This window comes from Sinocyclocheilus rhinocerous, unplaced genomic scaffold (genome assembly GCF_001515625.1).
Source record: "Sinocyclocheilus rhinocerous isolate Xijiao unplaced genomic scaffold, SAMN03320098_v1.1 scaffold760, whole genome shotgun sequence".
Taxonomy (NCBI): Eukaryota; Metazoa; Chordata; class Actinopteri; order Cypriniformes; family Cyprinidae; genus Sinocyclocheilus; species Sinocyclocheilus rhinocerous.
The window spans coordinates 720,418-730,628 of NW_015667422.1; positions in this window are offsets into that span (position 1 = coordinate 720,418).

The following is a 10,211-nucleotide window of genomic DNA, read 5'->3' on the forward strand; positions in this document are numbered from 1 at the left end:
TGACTGCAATTTCAGACTTGTGTTTATGTGGATAGTTTGGTCACTGCAATGCAATGTTTTTTTTTCTCGAAACTGCATGTTTCTTTCAGCAAAACTGCTATTTTCAAGTCCATCCATAAATTCTCAACTGGATTGAGATTGATCTTGCCACTCATGGACATTAACATTGTCTATTTAGGCCATTCCTGTGTAGCTTTGGGTTGTTGTCTTGCTGGAAACAAATATTGTGTCAAGTCACAGGAGTCTTGCAGTTTTTCTACAGGATTTTCCTGCATTTAGCGGTTTTCATACTCTCACAAGCCTTCAAGGTCTTGCTCTAGAGAAGCTTCCCAACAGCATGATACTGCCATCACCATGTTTCCCAAAAGATATGTTGTGTTTGTCTAACGTGTATTTAGTTTGATGGCTAAAACAACTTTATTTTGGTCTCTTCCAACAAAACCATCTTTTCCAGCTGGTCTTGGTGAACTGACCTCCCTCACTAGTGTCCGCCATGGTCACTCGTTTTTTAGGACAGCCAGCTCTAGGTAGATTTACAGCACTGGCATGCTCATTCCATTACTTAATTATTGATTTAACTATACACAAGGGATATTTAATGACTTCTTAAAGTCTTCTTGTAGCCATTCCCTGACTTGAGCTTTTCAATTACTTTCCTGCAGAATTGCTTAGAGGGTTTTTGTTTGTCTTAATGATGTAAGTTCTACCACAATATTGACTCGCCACAAGTTGGAGCTCCCAGATTGAATTGTTTTTATACAATCAACTGAAACTCTTTGACTACACACAAGTAATTTACCTATCAACTTGATTCATGTCATATTAAAGGGGGTGAATACTTATGAAATTAATTAGTTTGGATTTTATACTCTGTATTATTTAAATCCCTTTATAGAGTGTTTTTCTGTTGATTAGTGTCAACAAAGCCAAAGGAAGTTTGCTATGATTCATTGCTGTAAAGCAACAAAACAAGTATTTTATAGGAACTGTATCTCAAGTCTACCATTAATCCAGATATTGGCATATTGTTCTAGTTTTATTAGTTCAGGTATACATACAGTGCTCTCTGCACCTCAAGACGCTAGTGTCTAACCTAATAACGGTGAAAATAAAGAACATTATGCATGTTTGCTGCTAAGACATTTCGACCCAAATCCCATTTCAAATTAAATTGGCAACATTTAGCCCATAAACATGCTTTACCTCAACAGCTTAATTCATAATTGAAGGTTAAAATGGGGGCTCTGAGGTCTTCAGGGACAGCTAAATGGAGCTGGGAAAGCAATAAATGGGTGCGAGTACGAACCTTCCCTCCCTTTAAAGACCTTGAGCGCTGAGCTCAGCTGTATAAGATCAGGTGAGGTTATTGAGGGGATGTACCACAATTAGTTGATCATCATGTTTTGTCCTCGCTCATGTCTCACACCTCTATCACAATGCTTTTTCATGTCTGAGAGGATTAAACACCCTTTGACGATATTAGAATTGATATTTTCTCTGCACTTTGTCCTCTCCTATTTGTTTGTTTTTAGAGACCAAGTCCCATTTCAAATTAAAGTGAATGACTGCCCTAAAAAAAACAAAGCCTACAATCAATCAACCATTTATAAAGTGCAGAGTACAATGCAAAATCTTTGGTTGTACGGAATGAAGTCCCAAAGGAGAAATTTAACCCCAGTTAACCTAACACTGCTTCCATTTGCATTCTTTTTTTAATCCAGAAAAGCCAATTTAATTGAACAAGCAATAACACTTATTGGTCTATAAAACTTCAGCAAAAAATATTATGTGCTTATCCTAAAGCTTACAGATTTGGACAGGGGTTTTCAAAAAAATTTGATACCAAGGAACCCCCAGAAGTGAATATACTTTTGTGAGTGACCCCTACTTAAAATAGAAAGGCAGCTATTTATTTTCATAAATAAAGACTCTTTTTTTTTTACTGTGTGAAAAGTGTAAGGTAACTTGTTAAAAAAATTAAATAATCGACCTTCTGTGACATATTGTCACTGCTTAAGTCAAAAGAAAATGTAAAAAAATATTTTTAGAATTTAATATAAAATATTTAATTTATAATAAGATTTTTTCTACACACAATTAGACCTGATGAAAACCATTTTCACTGTTACACTATTCTTGTCTCATAAAAGTGTAATAAATAAAACATTTTTTCATAGAAAATATATTTTTCCATAGAACTTAGTTTAATTTTTTTTAAAGTAAATAACATTTTATATTTTAAATAATTTAATAATAATAATAATAATAAGGTGTTCGGTTTTAATAAAAAAATTTTTTTTTTTTATAATCTTAAAAAAATGTATGCGTTAACTTTTACAGCCATACAAATACACTTTCTTTCCTTCTCAAATTTTCCGCAGATCCTTTAGCACCCCTTTGTGGCCCCTGGACCCCAATTTGATATGCCTGCATATACAGTATAATTCTCTATGGTAAAAATCTTTACCTGATGTTGTTTGTGAGTCAGAAAGATAGAAATGAGCTTATTATAGACTACACTAGTTCATTTCACTACTGTTTAGAACTAATTTCTAGAGCACTAGAAATACATTAGTAGTACACTACTAAAGAAGAATATTTAGCCAATGCTGGGATTTACTTGCAAAAATTCATCAAATCGAAATAAATGGCACTAAAATGGCATTTCAGTGATGTAAAAGTAGAGTCATTACACCACTGAGGAAAATGTGATACTGAATATCCTTCACTGAAAAACTAACATAAAATGTGTCATTGAATATGGGTTCCTTGAGCTCAAAGCAAAGGGTGTCATTAGGTGTCATTACCAGTTACAGTCAGTGATTTGTTGCTTTTTCATACCTGGCCTTAGGTCAGCTCTCAAACACTGTGCTGCGGATGCACTTTTGTGAGTGCGCTCCTTTGAAAAGTCATTACATTTGTGAGAAATCAAGATGGGTATGACCCTCTTGGCAAAAAAGAGCTTCTGGAAATTGCCCCATCCATCATAATTACACCTATTGGGCAGCTCTAGGAAGACAGTGGGGAGCGAGCCCCTTTCCTGACCTGGTACGGATCCGGAGAATGGGAAGACTGAAATTGAACTTAAATCCTTTTGGGGGAAATAGAGGGATTAGGAATGTTTGAAGAAGTCCCTGTTAAGGCGAGAACTAGATTTTACAATAGTTTTGGGACATTTGGGGAAGTCGTGGCCTAATGGTTAGAGCGTCGGACTCGTTGCGGGTTCGAGTCTCGTACCGGCAGGGATTGTAGGTGGGGGGAGGGAATGTACAGCGCTCTCTCCCACCTTCAATACCACGACTGAGGTGCCCTTGAGCAAGGCACCGAACCCCCAACTGCTCCCCGGGCGCCGCATGGCTGCCCACTGCTCCGGGTGTGTGTGTTCACGGTGTGTGTGTGTGTTCACTGCTGTGTGTGTGCACTTTGGATGGGTAAATGCAGAGCACTAATTCCGAGTATGGGTCACCACATGTCACTTCACTTCACATTTCCCTTTTTCTGGGTATTATCTATCTCCTTAGCATCCATCTGATGTTCTTGATTGATACCCTACCAACTATTTACGGCTTCATTGTCTCCCTCTCAAGCTTCTTTCAAAACAATCTATCCATAATGTGTTAATGGCAGAGGCTATTTTGAAAACTGTTGGTAAATTTAAAATGTTTGCATCTGAAATAGCTGAAATAGTGTCAGCGTTGCAGGAATTAACAGTTAAAACACTGTGAATCACAATAGATGCACATTTTTTAAAGCAGTTGCTCCACACTGGCCTGCAAAGGAAGCAATTCCTTTTTGCACTTGTTTGTTATGTTTAAATTAAGCCATAGAAGCCAGGAAAAGGCGCCGGGGTCATTAATCAATTAACATTACCATTCAAAAACACTGTGGTGCAACAAAAAATGCATAATTAGTGAGAAACATATGGCTTCATCATGTATGACTTTGCTTGGCTGAGCTTACCGTATTCAGTCCCTCCACAGAAAAGAAGTGTATGAAATATTTAAGCACACTTTTTGGGAAGCCAAACACATTCAACTAATGCAAGACAGCATTTTTCTTTCTGCATTTAGCAGGAGAAAGCAATTTAGGTAATGTGAATAGTTAGTAATGGTATTTCAATTTTGCATTTTACCCATTAGACTTTAAAATTCACTTCATTTGAATTGAACATCTTGCTTTTTGGTACAAGGTTGGAAGTGGAAGAAACACTGGAACAATTAATTTAATGTCAGCTACAACATGAGTCAAGTCACTTAAACTTGAGACTTAAGTTCAATAAAAATGGTTTGATTTTCATTATTTGAACTCCATATTGTTCAGTACATCCAAGCTGCAGATGAGTTTGTTTCGTTATCGGAACAGATTTAGAGAAATGTAGCATTACATCACTTGCTCACCAAAGGATCCTCCACAGTCAATGGGTGCCGTCAGAGTCCAAACAAACAGCTGATAAAAACATGTCATGTGGATTATTGTGATGCTTTTATCAACTGATTGAACTCTCATTCTGACGACTCTGACACCTGAGTGTTTTCCAAGGTGGTCTATCCTATCAGGCAAAGTTAACTACAGTGTTCCTGTAGTTCAAACAGTAGGGCAATGTACTAGAAACAGCATGTTCCCAGGGAATGCCTGAACTGATAAACTGTATACTTTGAATGCAATGTAAGTCGCTTTGGATAAAAGTGTGTGCCAAATATAAATGTGAATGTAAATATAACAGCAAGATAGTGGGTTTGCGGAAGAGCATGAACTGTAACTTACACGCAATGCAAGTCTGTTTGGAAGAAATTCCACATAAACGCATAAATGTAGTGAGAACTCAAACATAGCACCATAAAACAAGCTGAACAAACCAACAAATGTTGCTAACAAATTAAAATAATCATCTAGATACTCATTCCACAAAGATTGATGGCAAATAAAAACAACTGAGGTCGACAACAAACAAAAATAGTAAAACAGTGAAAAATAGAACAACAAACAGTAATTTGCAATATATTCAGTGCATGCTGGGAAATCAAGCAGTACAATTTACAGTGATAAATTCATCATACGTAATACAACCACTTTGAAACCTGTGAACTCGAGTTGAAACTCACTAAACAAGTAAAGTTTAGTAGAAATTCCAGAATTGATTGTGGCGAGTAAAACTATTAGAGTTTAATCACACTGACATGCCTTTCAACACATAACCAACATTTCCTGAAAATGCTAATACATGCACTCCTACTCCTAATTGTAGATGCACGAAAAAGAGTAAAAACTTGTTGACTTTAATTTGCAATACGGTAACCCGTAAAAATCTGCATTTAATTGAAACTAACTTCCTTATATCCTCCCACACACCCAGAGGATTGCCAAATAAGCACATTTGTAAAGATGCACACGCATTTCCCTTGTAAATGAGGCTAAATAAGAGAGATATAGAGAAAGAGTTTTTCTATGTTGTGTTGGTTCACTAAGATGAAAAAATTTAAAGCAACCTTCGGACAAAAGCAGCTGCCAAAAAGTGAAATCTTCTCACCTCAGATTGATACAATGTATTACATCATGTCTTACCTCAAATGACTGAGCCATTAACAAAGGTATCATGTACTGTAATCCATAATTTGACAGCCTGCATGGATTAATAAAAGCAATTGGCCTTGCTGTTTAAACCCTCATATGCTCTTACGAATTTTAATGCATTTTGCTGGTCAGGATGATATAATGAGTACTCAGTATAGACCATTAGACATCAAAGCACACAAGGTTTGCAACCTATGCAACATTTCCAGTTGTGGGAAATGATGTGTTACAATAGTGCACAGCTGAAACTAAATCAAATCACACGCAGCCTCTTTGAAGGTGTGATTACCCAACAACCACTGCTGGATTTGTTGTCATAGAGAAGTAAATACTGAACATGAAATGGCCAAAGCAATTTCACAGGTTAATTGAAAGTTTACCGACATTGCCCTTCCTACAATGTTATGTCCAGTTCTAGTTTTTAATCACCTCCAAAATCTACTGTGATAACACTAATAACCGCTTTTCACTCCAATATCATCTTCTCCCTAAGGATTATCAGAGTCCTTGAGAAAACCACTCTCACTAGAAGGAGATCATATAATTAGATCTGTCTGTCTTAATGCATTCATGATATAGATGGCATGAGGTGTTAAAACCATGTGCACATAATCACCGACTGTGCTCCTTGGTGCATTTTTAAATGGATTATTTTCTTTTGTGGTCTTGTTTTCTGCCTTTTCCCATATGGTGGTATCGATTAGGTGGCATTTGTGAGTCAATAGATTGCTATAGATTTGAATGATTGCTGTGTGGCTCTCTTAGCCGCTGCTCCATCACGTTGCCTGAAACCGCTGGGCCTTGTTTCTAGGTGACTTGGAATCAATATGCACTTCACACTACAGCTTTCCAGAGCAGTGTGTTTGTCATCAGTAAGTTCGGTTGGTGTGAAAGCAGTATTTCAAACTAGATTGTGGAATGGGAAAAGGTGGAACTGGTATGAACACACTCCATATTAAATCATAAAAGTGAACTGCTACTGATTTTGTATAATTTGCATCTTTGCACGCTCCTCTTCGCACTTATGTCTTGTATTTCTCGAAGCTCCCAGTGCTTGAATAAAACCTGCATTCACTCTTTAATTTTATGCACTACCTAATATCACTGCAGATAGATTAATAATATAGTCCCAATATAATATAGACAATCTCTTTCTGGCAGATTGTCATTTGGCAACACTGGACTGGCGCTCCTCCTGTTTTGTGTCAGCTTTTTCCTGAGGCCTATATATCTTGACAAGCTTATGATCCAATTATGTGTCCATCTCAAAAATCTACATTTTTAAAACTCTAGATTCTGTCAATCACAGAATCATGGTCGTTTATAGCTTTAAATTAATAGTTTGTCCAAAAATGAAAATTTGCTGAAAATGTACTCACCCTCAGGCCATTGTCGTTTATAGCTTTAAATTAATAGTTTGTCCAAAAATGAAAATTTGCTGAAAATTTACTCACCCTCAGGCCATTTAAGATGTAGATGAGTTTCTTCATCAGAACAGATCTGGAGAAATGTAGCATTCCATCACTTGCTCACCAATGGATCCTCTGCAGTGAATGGGTGCTGTCGGAAGGAGTGTCCAAACAGCTGATAAAAATATCACAATAATCGACAAGTAAACCACACGACCCCTGTCCATTAATTCCACTCAGTTATCCATAATATTCCTTTCTCCAGTGAAAAAGTCCATCCCTTGTTGTCCTCTCACATCAAAATCAACCAACATATTTGTTTAGAACTGTTTTTGCTTGCAAACGGTGCTTGTAATCTGTACAAATTTCTCTTCTGATTTAGACGAGGCAACTTTTTACTGGAGAAAGCATGGATAAAGGACTTGTATTTTAGGCAAAAAAAATAAAGGGGTTTTAAGTTAAAAATGTCTTAATGATGACAATGTCTTTTTACTTCGCCAAGACATTACTTATGGATTATTGTGATGTTTTAATCAGCTGTTTGGACTCTCATTCTGACGGCACCCATTTACTGCAGAGGATCCATTGGTGAGCAAGTGATGAAATGCTAAATTCACCCAAATCTGTTCAGATGAAGACACAAACTCATCTATGGCCGGACGGTGAGTAAATTTGCCGCAAATTGTAATTTGTTGGTGAAGTATTGCTTTAATTTTTCAGTTGATATAACTAGTGATGAAATGCTAAATTTCTCCAAATCTGTTCCCATGAAGAAACAAACTCATTTACATCTTGGGTGGCCTGAGGGTGGGTACATTTTAAGCAAATTTTTCAAAATATATTGACACTCCTGAAAACTCCCAAACTCCTACATGTTGCATAAGTAAGCAAGCACCATTCACATATTCTTTAGTGTATCAGTCCAGTTGCTTCCTATGTATACTGAAACAGAGGAGCAGATAATTGCTAAAGATTCATAATTTGCCTGTGTGATACTTTTATTCAAGGGAATAATTCTGAATATATCATGTGGATGGGTGTTTTGTTTCAGTTAACAGATAACCTAACTGACATTTAAAACTAACTAACCAAGTCTTTCACTTTACTAAGATACTGCAAACGATCCATAGGTAGCAAACTGACTACATATGGAATCAGCATCAATAACCCACAGGTCTGGATGAGTGGCAGCTTGGCATCACCCACTGTCCATTTAAGATGACTGAGGTAACTCTACAGCCAGGGGAAATTATGCAAATGTTAGTGAAACTTGTCATATCTAAATGTCAAAAATGTGGATGTATTACCTACAGAAGAATTTGAACAAAATCATGCAATGAATTGAGGCGAGGGACTCGAGTCACATGACTTGACTCGAGTCAGACTTAAAGGGATAGTTCACCCAAAAATGAAAATTTGATGTTTATCTGCATACCCCCAGGGCATCCAAGATGTAGGTGACTTTGTTTCTTCAGTAGAACACAAATTATGATTTTTAAGTCCAACCGTTGCAGTCTATCAGTCGTATAATGCATGGCAATGGTAACAAAATCTATGAGAGTAAAAAAAACATGCACAGACAAATCCAAATTAAACCCTGCGGCTCGTGACGACACATTGATGTCCTAAGACACGAAACGATCGGTTTGTGCGAGAAACCGAACAGTATTTATATAATTTTTTACCTCTAATACAGCACTATGTCCAACTGTCTTTGGGCGCGCGCAGGCATCCGGTGCGCGAGGTGTGTAACGCGCTCTGGCGTAGTTTACGTTAATGGGTGTGTTGATATCCAGCCGAAGAGCAATCAACCATAACTTCAGGCGAGCAGGCTCAGAAGTTGGGAATACGTGGAAAGTCACCACTCCCGAATGAGTTCGTAATCTTTTAGTTTTAAGTCGGTTTGAACAATCCGGATAAGCGCAAGTAAGTACCATTTTGATTAGCCGTCGTACCTACAATGACTGTGCACACAATGAGTGACGTATACGCGCGAGAGATCACTTCCGGCGCTTGCGTAAACTACGCCAGAGCGCGCTATCCCTTTAAGTCGCAAATTTTAGGACTTGAGACTTGCTTGACAAATATTCATAAAAGACTTGACTTGACTTTGACTACATATTCATGACTTGAGACTTGACCCGGACTTGAGTTAAATGACTCGAAAAAAATTGTCTTCCGTTCAATAAATATCTGACAACCTAACCACGTGACGCAGCAGGCAAGCAGAGAGGTAAAGTGAGAGCGTGGACACAGTGTTGATTTAGCGACTCCCCCCCCACAAAAAACCGCCTAGCTCCAAATCTAGCGACTTTCTTGGACAAACCTTATTTAGTTTCTGTGACTGGCCGGTACTGCCGCTCGAGCGCGAGGTTTTGTTTTCCCAGCGCGCGCACAGACCTCTCTCTGCGTCTGCTCTGTTCAGCCAGCGGCTGTTAAAAAAGATATTCTGTCGCTTCGAACTCCGTTTTACATGCAAATATAGATGAAATCACAGCACAGCCATTGTCTTTATCTTATGTGTATTTGATTTCATTAGACGACGTCGTGATTATGAATCGGGATTTTTTTGCAGATTTACATCTAATGGAGAGCTGGTAGTAATGGGCCGCGTTTCAGTCTCTATTTCATCATATTCACCCCGTTGTCTTACAACAGAAACAGAAAAATATACCAGTGAAAACAGTTTTATTGGCTGCATTAAAATACAGTCTGTGAGCACTGTCAAATTAAATTTTTTGCAAGCGCAATGCATTGTAAATAGTTATTCACTGTTTATAAGGAAATGTTAGCTTTTTTTTTTGGCAATAGCACATGCATGTGTACAGTGTCTAATAATTGGTCTTCATTGTTAGACTTTGAGTGAAAAGCCTATGGATAGTTTATGGGGATACATAAAAGAAAAAAAAAATCATAAGAGTTGCGAACCCAACCATGCATACACAAACAAACAAAAAAACCCTCAAACTTGCAAGCACAACCATGCACATGCAAACAAACAATACACTTTCACTAATACACGCGAACACACATTCACTCACAAACATTAACTCACATACTGGTAAAAAAAAAAAATGTATAGCCTAAATGCACTGTAAGTCGCTTTTAAGCGTCTGCTAAATGCATAAATTATTATAATAATTATTATATTAATAAATCACACTAACTCAAATCACCTCTCTCTCTCTCTCTCACTCACTCACTCACTCACTCACTCACACACACACACAC